This window comes from Anastrepha ludens, chromosome 6 (assembly GCF_028408465.1).
Source record: "Anastrepha ludens isolate Willacy chromosome 6, idAnaLude1.1, whole genome shotgun sequence".
Taxonomy (NCBI): domain Eukaryota; kingdom Metazoa; phylum Arthropoda; class Insecta; order Diptera; family Tephritidae; genus Anastrepha; species Anastrepha ludens.
In genome coordinates, this window is record NC_071502.1 from 67,602,366 (window position 1) to 67,614,540 (window position 12,175).

The following is a 12,175-nucleotide window of genomic DNA, read 5'->3' on the forward strand; positions in this document are numbered from 1 at the left end:
AATTAATTTTGTTAGGAAGCTAATAGTGTTTACTGGACAAATTTTCATCAACCGCTGGTTACAATTAAAGCAAATCAAAAAATTTATTTTACCATTGAAAAAAAGGAAATATGAATAATTTATATATGGAATAATTTACATTTGGCCTCAATAGAATGCCCCTGGAGAACAGTCTATCCCTCGCTCGCGATTCTTTCTCTGCACGTTGTAGCCATCCCTGGTGGGCAAGGAGGAGCTAGCGTCCAGTTTTGTCTCTTGAATCGCAGCTATCTTAATTCCATGACGGCTCATGAAGTCGACTATCTCGTCAATCTTGCTCATGAGTCCGTTGCAGTTCAGTTGTAATAGCTTGAAACTCCTCGGGAAAATGGTCGTAACACCGGGGACGAGGGACGCGTTATGTTGTCTGCGTCGGCCCTGTTGGGCGTTCCGCAATAGTTGTTGCGGCCTGATTTTGACGGGCGGCCGCGCCACGGGGGCCTGTTGCAGGTGTAGAGCTCTGCAGCAGGTGCAACGTAGTCTGAGTACCTCCGAAAGTGGCGCCAGCCCTTGCAATAATTGCACTTGACTGTTGTCAGGTTCTGAGGAACTCTTGTCTGACACATGGAACAGACTGTGCGGGGGACCAAGAGTTGCTGGTTTGTCCCCGCACTGGGATAGGAGCAGGAGGGTTGTGGGTCGATGAGGGAGTTGTGTTGCACCTGTGGGTTCCTTACCGTTAAGGTTTGGTTTGTGGTGGCAGTTTGACGTGCCGGCACATGAGACGGTATAGCCGTTGAGGCAGGGGCCGCCTGGTGGCGGGAGCAACACGTGGCCACATACCTTGTGGACCACTCCCTGTGTGTCTTAAGACCTGAACAGGTCTTAAGATGGCACCACCCGTTGCACTTGTTGCACCTAACCGAGGTGGAGTTCGGGTAGAGCCATTTGTGGCATATGCAGCAGTAGAATACTTCTGGTCTAGGGTTGGGTTCAATATCAGCCCTGAAGAGAAGTATTTGGAGCAAACATGCTGCGAGGGATTGCTCCTGTGACGATAGATTGGGTACACTGGACAGGGCAAGTTTACGAGTCATTATAGTAACGTAGAACCAGCTGCCATGGGAATGCTTTTGAATCGACGCAAGGCACGTTTCTTTTTCCATGAAGAAAACGCTATTTGGCCCATCGAGTGCTCTTGTTCTCGCACATCTTTGTCGATTACTTCCTTGAATTATCTCGAACTTAGCTAGTTGTTGTTGTCGCAGCATAAACATTCCCCGTGTCGGTGTGATCATCGGTCTATTTGTCACTCAATGCCTTCACTTTGGCATGCTTCCGTTATACTATTATGCAATGATTTATTATTCAATGAGAAACTCACAATTTTGAGAGCTAAATTAACTCCCACCTCGGAATTTACACTTCGCTGACGACTAATCTATGCGCAATATGGATACGAGTACTTAAGCAAGCGAGCGACTCTCTCTCCTAGCTTAAGACAGGAAAACTGTTAAGGAAAAGCCACGATGCTGATCAAAATTTGGTAAAGGCACTCGATAGGCTGTCATGCTTGACGATGACGAAATTATCTCTCTTCGTCGTTTCTCTCATTTTCCCCAATCGAACTACAGTTTGTTAACATTTAGCGGTGCAGCTAAACTTATACGAATACCTACATTCATACATATTTACATATACACGATTAAGTTCTATTTATATACAGGCAATTAGATTTGTATGCAGCAGAAGTAGCAAAGTTTTCTATTCCATCTATCTAAAAAAGTACGTGTTCCTAACGGTGCTTAAAAGCATTTTAAAAGATAATTAAAATAATTGCCAACAACATTTTTTTCGTTTGTAATTTATTTATTACTTTGTAACATTTCACTTATATTTCTTATATCAATTGATTTTTTGCTAGTTGTACTTTTTGTAGTCAGTACTTAAATGAATATATTGAGAGAATGGCGATACGAGATATGGCATAACGAGACTGACGCTAAGGCATGGAACTGCATACAAACTCTTTCTTCAAATTCTCAGTAAAAACCGTGGAAATTTATGAATTTTTTCCAAACTCTGTTTACAGTTTGAAACCTTTTTTGTTTTTCTAAAAAAACGAATGAGCATGCAGAAAAATAGAAAAATTGTCAAGACTGGTAAACGTTTTGATGGGTTATTGTTTGCCTCTCTTTCTTCTCACAACGCGCGCTAGAGATCTTCCATTGCCTGAAACAGTAGTGCATGTTTAGAGCCGCTTACTCTCACAGTTTCAACGGAATGGTATTGGAGGTTCTTTTTAATTTCATACAAAGTCACCTTAAAAAGAGAACGTTAATGTATAAAGAAGTCTCAATGAAAGGTACGCATGGAATTTTGAGCGGTACTCGTTTTGCGCACCAAGGTTGCTTCATAATTTCATTTTCATTCATTTTCTCTACACATTAACGTTCTCTGCCTTAAACAAGTGAGGAAGAATAAATTCGGTCTGGGCCGAACTTTTTAATACTCCCGCACATTTTAGTAAAATTAAATTATGGTTGTTAATTTTTGGAATCAAATAAACTTTTAGGCAATGAGAGTTATAGCTTGTTACATCAGACAGGCGGACGGAAATTTGGTTGTAACATACATACAAGTAGACGCAATCTTTATCCGATGGAAAAATATTTATGTCGCACCTAAATTATATATTGGGCAATAAAAGTGTGGCTATGCCCATTTTCTGAAATTTTCTTTCGTTATATTTACTTTTTGGGTTCATCATTTTTATCCACGTTTGAGCCACTTTTCTTCGTTTATAACAAAAATATCATCATCATCATTTTTCTGCTTTGAAAATTACCGTTATATGGGAGGTGGGCATGGTTACGGATCATTTCGCCATTTTCAATGTCAAACTGCCTTAGAAAAAGATTAATACATGTAACAAAGTTCATTGATATATAGGGTGTTTTTTAGCTCCTTGAGAACAAGCAGCTAGGACCATCTGTGTTGACATTTCTGTTCAGTAAGGTTTGGCAAGTCATCGTGAAACGTTTAACGCTAGAAAAACGCTTCCAAATTATGGAAATTCACTTCACAACATCATCGGTCCTTATTTCTTATGAAATGAGGAAGGACCTGCCGTTGCAGTAAGTGACATGTGCCGTCGACAATATTTGATTTCAACAAATCGGCACCGTAAAGCGCGCTTAACAAACCATTCATGGCAATATTCAAGCCACCATTGACGCCATTCGCCATTGACCAGATTTATTGGAAAAAGTAGTCAAAAATTGAACTAATCGAATGGACTATGTAGCTCGTCGCTGCGGCGGACGTATGCCGGATAGCATATTCAAAAACTGAAAGCCACCAACAAAATATATAAATAATATATAATATAGAAATAATATAATAAAAAAAAAAAAATAATCATCCCAACAATATTTACACCGGATATATTAATTTTTCCGCGACTTATGATGCGCACGGACGGGCAGACATGGCTTAATCGACTCCTCTTATCATTCTGAACATTTTGGTATATACATACATACATACGTTATGTATCGATTCCTTTATGCTGTTACATACAACCGTTATATGAACAAAATTGTGATAGCCTTGTGCACAAGTGCGCGGGTAAATAGAAAGAAGTCACATGATCTAACCTTGGTATGCTGCATTTGACTAGAAACATTTTGGCAGACACGGTGGAATGAGCCGCGCATTGTCTTTTTCCATAAAAGCAGAAAAATACCTTTAAAGCGAAAGGAAAACTATACTGATTTGCTTACAGAAGCGAGACATACCGCATTTGACAGAGAAGGCTTCACACTGCACAACTAGCGCACACTAACTTTTACTCTGTGTGTGTGTGTCTACTTCTCCTTCTAGGAAGCACGATGTACACGTGCAGAATTTCACTGCAGAGTCCCCGATGATGTGGCAGCCGAAGTTACTCTCACAATTTTGCTTCGGATAGCCAAATCTTGTAATCTATCATCCTTGTCTAGAAAGTATCCAGAGTTACTCATCTAACCAAAACACATTTGATATATTCTTAAGGTCAGTTTTTTACGTAGGCGGGTTTGAAACATTAGCAGGGATTGAAGTTGTGCGTTCATAATCAGCAAGCCATTTTATTAACCTAACATATTTTATTCAATTATCAATACTCTACACGAATAATATTTTTTGAACATTTTTTGACTGTATTTTTACATATTTTAAATATTTAATTATTAAATATTTTATTAAATAGTATTTAAATATTATTATTATTATATTTGTTAAAAGATTTATAAAGACGTTTTTTAGAATGCATAGAATTTATTGCTACTATTGCTATTGTTTTTCTCTCTGTTACTCTACAACAATCTTACAAAACTCGTTCAAGGCAAGGAAGTATTATGATGAAATCTAGACGTATAGGGCGTTGATAGTAGCGCTATCAGATGGAAATCGTTGATCCCTATAATAATAAATTGTAGGTCACTATCAAGACACACTCCACAATTTGGAAACGAGGCTTCAGAATTTACGCGCCAATAATATTTATTTATAAGCTTCGCGTTTGTATAAAACTAAATACTTTATGTACTAAACACGTTACAACATTACATTTTTGAAAGAGATGGGAAAATAATTTATGTTTTTTATTATTACATTATAAGGAATTTCCAATACATTTTGAATTAAAAAAGAAGTGGCAACGTCACTCATAAAGCAATTTTAATTAGGATGTTCTCAATCACAATTTGCCTGATATGCACACTCAAATACTTAATTATTCTTTACTGTTTCCCCCCATTTGTACTTTAAGAGCTGAGTGGCAACGACGTACACTAATAATTTTTATTAAAGCATTGTTCAGTATTTCGAACACATTTTGGTCGATAGTTAACTTAAATATTTCTTTAAAATTAGATGGCAACGCCTTATAGAAATAGTATATTCTTATATTAAAGCTATATTTACCTTTACATTGGTATGCATTAGGCCGGGTCGATTTGTGGGGAGGCAAAAAAATCGCCCATTGCTCTGTGCAAATCATATTCTAGGAATCAAAATAAGAAACTTTGCCGAAAGAACCATACCTCTAAAACGAATTCTGATGTCCCCCAATTTGGGTCGATCTTTTTAGTTTCTTTTCTCATGTAAAGGCCAAAAATGGTGATATTTTGAAATGATTGTATGGGGAACCCCCCAAGGGAGTTCCAGGGGGTGTGCCACTGGCATGGGTGGCCGTCCAAAGTTAGTGGGGGTCGGTCATACATGTGGACTCGATTGGAGCACTCTAAATGGGTCCAAGTGAGATTTTTCGTTCGACCCAAATTGGGGGACATCAGAATTCGTTTTAGAGGTATGGTTCCTTCGGCAAAGTTTCTTATTTTGATCCCTAGAATACGATTTTCAAAGAGCAATGAGCGATTTTTAAATCGACCCGCCCTAGTATGCATATATAGGTATAAGTATGCATATTACTTTATAATTATATATTTCTGTAACCAATTTCTTAATTAAAAAAGATAAGCGACAACACCAGCAAAAAATATTTGTTTTAAAGCTCTAATTGTGTACCTGTATATTAATATTCAAGTGAAATGTGTGATAAATTGATATTGTTGCAATAAAATTCAGGTGGCAACGCTATAGAAAAATTATTTTTCGAATAGATTTTTCTAAAATCTATATTTCTCTCGATATGGTGACTATTTTTAATAAATTACTTAATAGACGATAGATTATATTATTTCGCCTTGAAGTAGGCAGTTCTAACTAAGCGCATTTAACTTATTAAGTATGGCTGCCGATAAGTATGTTTTTTTTGCTTGAGGGCTTTGATTACAGCGTAGCGCACATTTATAAGGTTGACGGACATGAATGATTTTGAGTGATGGAAATCTTTGTTTTGGCCTTTACGCGCTCCATTGCTTGTCTGTTTCAAGGTTGTCGAGTTCACAAGTGATTTATACAAAAAATTATCTGTATAATGAAAAATTTAGAGAAACTCGATCAAATTATATTTTTCATGGCATTTTTTCTTCTGGATTTCATTTTCATATTTCTTGCACTTATTTTTTTTGTTTTTTTTTTTGTTTTTGGTACTTTCGAGCCACAATTTTTTTTAGATGAATAAAAACGTTTTCTATATTTAATTATAAATATAATTTTTTTAATTTAAAAAAATATTTGTCTTATCAAAATGTTTTTTTTTTTTGCTCATAAAATATTTAACATAACTATTTTTTTGAATAATAATGCAATAAATAAAAAATAATGAAATGATCTTTCTCTCATCTTTAGGATATGCAAAAAGACATAAAAAGGATTTATCAGCATTAGAAAATTAAAAATAATTTTTTCCAGAAAACCCATAAAAAATATTGAAAACATTGTACGGCAACGCTACCTAGTTTTAGGTGAAACTAAATATCAAAAATTAATTACCGGGTCCAAAAAACAACAATTTACCAAAATTTTCAAGAAGCTAGGGATTTTGCTAAGGTACAACTCCCTTCCATTAACTTTTGGTATAATCAAATATTTAGAATTTTGTTGTACTGTGTGCTAGTTCATTAAATTTGAAAAGATTTTCAAGCAGTATGGGTGGAATTTAACGAGAAAAAGGGGTTTCACTTCGCTAACTGTTATAAATTTCTTTTCTTCACTATTTTTCAGCCTGATTTGCAAGTTGTGATAAACGCTAATTGGAATCATGAAACTATCACTCTACATCAACCAATCAAGTAACTATTTATTTATTTAAATTTTTAACATTTGTATGTTAAGATGTGATAATAAGAATTCCACCGCTCAGTTTAAATTTTTTTACGGTTTTTTTTGGGCGAATACACAGTAACGGAGTTGAAAGAACTTTTATTAAAAATAAATAATAATAATACAATAATAACAAATAAATAAATAAAATAAAATGTTGCACTTGCTTTCAAGAGTATTCGCACGGACTGAGATTTATCCTGAATACCAAATGATTCACCAAACTCTCTTTTACCCACTTTGACTTTAATGTGAATTAAAAGCAAACAAGAAACTCTAACACATATTTTAATTCGTATTTTGGCCGGTAGAAACTCAAATGCGCAATTCTAAGGCTATTGTCGCCTTCGAAAACACTCTATTTTGCTTACTTCTCATTTGAAAACGTGCAATTTTACGATATCACTGTAATCTTTGAAATTAACTGTCCGCTTATCTCAATTCAGTTCAGCAATTACATGGGCTTTCACTTTTCACTGCGTACATATGTCCGCACTTGATGCATTGGTAATTAATTGCCTCAACAAGTATCGTAACTAATAGCTGTGCGCACACTTTGGTTACTGAAAAGCTTCTTGGCTCGAACCTGCCTTTTATTAACTACTGGAGTGCCTGATCAAAAAGCGTGTAATGAGGTACAAATGCATGTATGTACGAATATGAGGATACCAACTACTCTATTTGTGTAAGTAGTAGTAAGTACTTGTAACCACACCCGGCAGGGAAACTTACTGGTTCCGAACTGATGCGTACCTAGATATTTTCTTAGATGATTATTCGGGTTATCGTGTTTCGGTAAAAGCAACTGTCAAGTTTCGCAGTGTCTTGTCCTAGGCAGTCTCAATTATCTTTGATAATTTCGAAACAGTTTTCAATTCGGCCAATTATATCTATAAAAACTAATTGTTTAATCTAGGCCGTGATAGAGTTACTGCCGTAAATATCGATAGGTTAGAGCAGAGGCACAACATTTAGAGCTTGCCGTGATTTTTGGGAGCAGCACCAAAGTTTTCCCTTAATAATGATGCATGAAAATATTATAAATTTAGTACTATTAAAATCCAAAAAACAACTCGATCGCTGTTAGTGGCAGAATTGAATTAAAATTGTTAATTTATATGTTCCAAAATATGACGTAATACGCTCTGGGGGTCCGGATTTAAATTATATTTAATAAAGAATATAATTGAGTGGTAAATATTAAGAAAATGTTGCAACGCCGCCAAATTTTTACTAATTTTTTTAAATGCATGCCGTCTAATGCTCTTAATCTTGTTGCCACTTCTAAATATTGCTACTTTCACCTTCTTTTCATACCAACATTACGATATGTCACCTAATTTTACTAATTTCAAATTTTCAGAAAGATGGTAACACTCTTTAAAAATATGTCCGAATGAAAACTTTCTCTGAAAGCTTTCTTTTGATATCAATATTGTAAAATTTTACTAAAATTATTTAATGTTTAAAATAATTTTTTTAGGAAGGATGTGAACCTGTTTAAAAATATGACTTAATTTAAAAATTATTTAAAACTATGTCAGAGTAAAATCTTTCACAAACACGCTAGCGAGCGTGACCACCTACGCTAGGTCAATCCCGGGGATCCCCGCGTAAGAGATCTCAATTTGGAGATCCGTCAACTGGTAGATCAACACAAGTGGACCAAATGGGTTGAGTACCTGAAGACCTGCAATTTCACAACTAGTGTGAGTAAGCTCTGGTCCACTGTAAAGTCTCTGTCGAACCCGACAGCACAATGACAAGGTGGTCATCACCTTTAACGGTTGCACTTCGTCGGACCCGAAGAGATGCGCGAGCAGTTTCAGCCGTCAGTGATTTTTCGAGACCAAACATCAAAACAGAGGAAGATCAAGCAAGGTGTCCATTCACCCCTGCTGTTCAACTTCTATATCTCGAAACTCCCCTAGCCACCAAAGGGAATCTCCTTGGTCTCATACGCTGACCACTGCACGATAATGGCATCGGGCAATGACATCGATGGTCTGTGCTCCAAAGTGAACAACTACCTCGCGGAATCTCCAACTTTTCCCCACTAAGTTCACGGCGACCCTCTTTACCACCTGGACAAAGGAGGTAAAACTGCCACTCAAGGTAAAAGTGGATGACACAAAATTTCGACTGTAAGCAATCCCAAAATTTTGGGTGTAACCTTTGACAGTTTGCTCTCCTTCTCTGCGCACACAATCGCAATTGCCACTAAAGTCCAAAATCGCAACAAGGTCCTCAAATCGCTTGCCGGCAGCAATTGGGGCAAAGACAAAGAATTGTTGCTTTCGACATTTAAGGCAATTGGCCGACCGGTTCTAAACTATACTGCGCCTGTCTGGTCGCATGGAACTAGTGACATGCAGTGGATAAACCTCCAGACATGCCAAAACACTGCCATTCGGACAGCGACGGGTTGCCTCCTGATGTCCCCTCTTCAACACCTTCACAATGAGGCACAGATGCTCCCTATAATGGAGCACAATGAACAATGAACTGCTCAGCAAGCAGTTCCTGTTAGGGTGCTACCGCAGGTTTCACCCTTGCAGACACCTGCTTGAGCCAGAGCCACCTCCCAGGCACGTCAGAAGACACCTATTAAACTACGCCGACAACGAGATTCAGGGCAAAACTAACAGACATCTACTGGACCAGACAGGGTTTAGACAGGCATTAAGCGACATCCACAGGGAAGCCGTTACCACTTTCTTAAACTCCCGACCACCGAATACCGTAATCGGAGTCCAACCACTAGCTACAACAGATGAAGGGCTCCAACTTCCCCGTGAGACCCGCGTAACACTGGCACAATTACGATCTGGATATTGTAGTAGGTTAAACTCCTACTTATCCAGAATTGACCCCGACATACCAAACATATGTCCGGCATGTGAAGGCACCCCGCACGACACTAACCACCTTTTCACATGCCCCTTAAAACCTACTCATCTAACATGCATCTATCTGCTTGCTATTTGGTATATCTGGGATCAAATGCTGTACATAGGCGAAACTATAGTTTTCCGTTAGATCCAAACATATATTTATTTTTGTTTAATCTGTCCATAGCACAATTTTCCAGTTTCGACCGTAGAGGTGTTTTCTTGCAAATTGGAGCCTTTTTGTTTTGTTCTGTAAGCTCAACAACGGTACTCTTCTGTGTGCTCTTGCTATTAATCCCACATCTATCAACCTGTAACGAAATATCCGACTTTTAACTTGCAAATTTATCTCAGTTTCAAGCTCATTTGATGACAAAAAGGTTTAGGTTTACTATAACGGATGAGTTTTTTGTTTTCGCATCCTAGAATTTTACATATTCTTGCTCGAGTTTCAGCTTTCGGTGCACTATGTATGGCATTAAAAACATTTTCCTTTAAACATTTCATTAATTTTGCTATTTCATACATCGTTTTTTCCTGTTTCCTTAAATATTTAATTGATCTAGCTTCTTCCTCCGCACTGAGCTCGCGTTTTCTATTCAATACTTAAAATTTAGTTAAATTAATTTATCTTTAAGCGCAACTGAGCGAAATTTATAACGTTTGAGATTTGTTACTTTCACCAAATAACTGTTGTTTCTATTATTTTTTCTAACATTTCGTACTGTTTGTAATCTGCCATATGTGAACGGGTAGATCAATTTGGTGGATTTATAGGTGATTAATGCATATGTGAACGTATTATTACTCATTTAATACCAGTATTGTAATATTTTATTTTATTTGTTTGACTAATTTTTTAGATGGTGATAACCCTTTTAAAAATATGTATGAATTAAGCGTTATTGAAAAAGGTGTCTGAATTTAAAGTTTCACACACACTTTTAGCTTGTTACTAGTATTTTAATATTCATCTTGGTCTATTTCACCTAAGTGGGTGGTAACCCTATTAAAAACGCGTCTAAATGAAAACTTTCTTAAACACAATTCGCTTGGTACCAATAGTGTAATATTTTTGACTTATTTGACTTAATTTTAGGTCCTGGTAACAATACATAAAAATAAACAGAAAATAAAGTTTTTAAGGCAGCGTTTGTTTGATGACAATATTGAAATAAATTTTTTAAACTGTGTACTATTTAAAATACACCTTTGTGTACCCTAGATATCAAAGCAAATAATAATACAAGTATACATATACACATTAATACACATACATCTATTACCAAAATTGGAGCAAACCACCTTATCTGTCCATTACGACTCTAATCAGAATCGGTTTGCAGTTGGAGAGTGTAAAGTGCACGAAGAGCAATTTGCATGCCTTAATTGTTTAGCTTGTCACATTCTGAAGATTGTCATGACATGAGCAGGGAACAGCTTGAAATTAGTAAAATATGGTATACGAGTATACGTGTACCTGTACTGAACGAAATATTTGCTTCCCTACCATGCTCTGATTTTCGATAGTAAAAATTTTATATATGTATTAGCAACATAGCATAAATAAATTATTTCAATTATTTCATAAATAATTTCAATACAAACACTCTACACCTTTTTGGTATCGCCATCAACTTGACATTCAAAAGATACCACAGTTGATAATTCGACTAGCGTAAACAATCAAACGAGCCTACCATTTTCAAAGTTGTGTTGGTACATGTATGCATGTGTGTAAATATGCCTGTATATACATATGTCTGCGCTTAAAAAGTTCGAAAAGAAATTTTTATTATTATCAATCTAATTGAAAATGAAAAGATAATATTTATTGATACAATAGTGCCTGCAATTAATATAAAAAAAATGTATTTTAAATTAGCCACATCGTAATCAAGTTATCAACAAGGCTATGGAGCTGTCGCCTTTGGCTAACTAATTGTGTGTTAGCACCTTAAGGGGCCCAGTCAGTACCTTTTATGCGCCCACACAGATAAATAAATAAATAAATATTTTCGAACCATTTGATAAATATCAAAGAATACGAAGTTGCATATCGCTATGAATGTTTTAATAAAATGTATATTTCTCACGAAAGAGAAGATTTTTACGATATAATTTTTGACATTTCTGTTCACTTTACCCTTGAAAATTACCATACGAAGCCCTATATCGGTCCAGTATGAAAATTTATTTCCAAAATTTACGTTCCGCACGCCAAACCTGAAAAACAGTTCGCCCAAGTTAAGGGTTTGTATGGAGACAAATTCAGAAAAATATATTTATTTCAGATATAGCCACAAAACTTTGATTTTCTTTCACCTTAAAATTCGCCTACCCACTTTGCTAGCGGCTTTTCAACGAACTGAAGATTCGCCTTTGCGAGAGCATCCTACTTTTAGAAAAACGAAAAAGTCTTTCTGCAACCAAGTCAGGACTGTGAAAGGGTTGGGGAATCAACACGACGCTGTTTTACGTCATGTAATTAAACACAAAATTTGATGACGCTATTCGATCGAACTTAAGAGTCA

At 36.3% G+C, this 12,175-nt stretch overlaps 1 protein-coding gene across 1 annotated transcript in view; it reads right to left on the reverse strand.

Moving 5' to 3' along the window:
* Positions 1 to 7,295, reverse strand: part of LOC128867503 (juvenile hormone esterase-like) — a 23,392-nt gene extending 16,097 nt beyond the window's left edge. Inside the window, exon 1 of the mRNA XM_054108766.1 lies at positions 7,122 to 7,295. The gene's annotated coding sequence lies outside the window, so the exon portion shown is untranslated. The remainder of the gene's footprint in view (positions 1 to 7,121) is intronic.
* Positions 7,296 to 12,175: the final 4,880 nt, after the last annotated feature.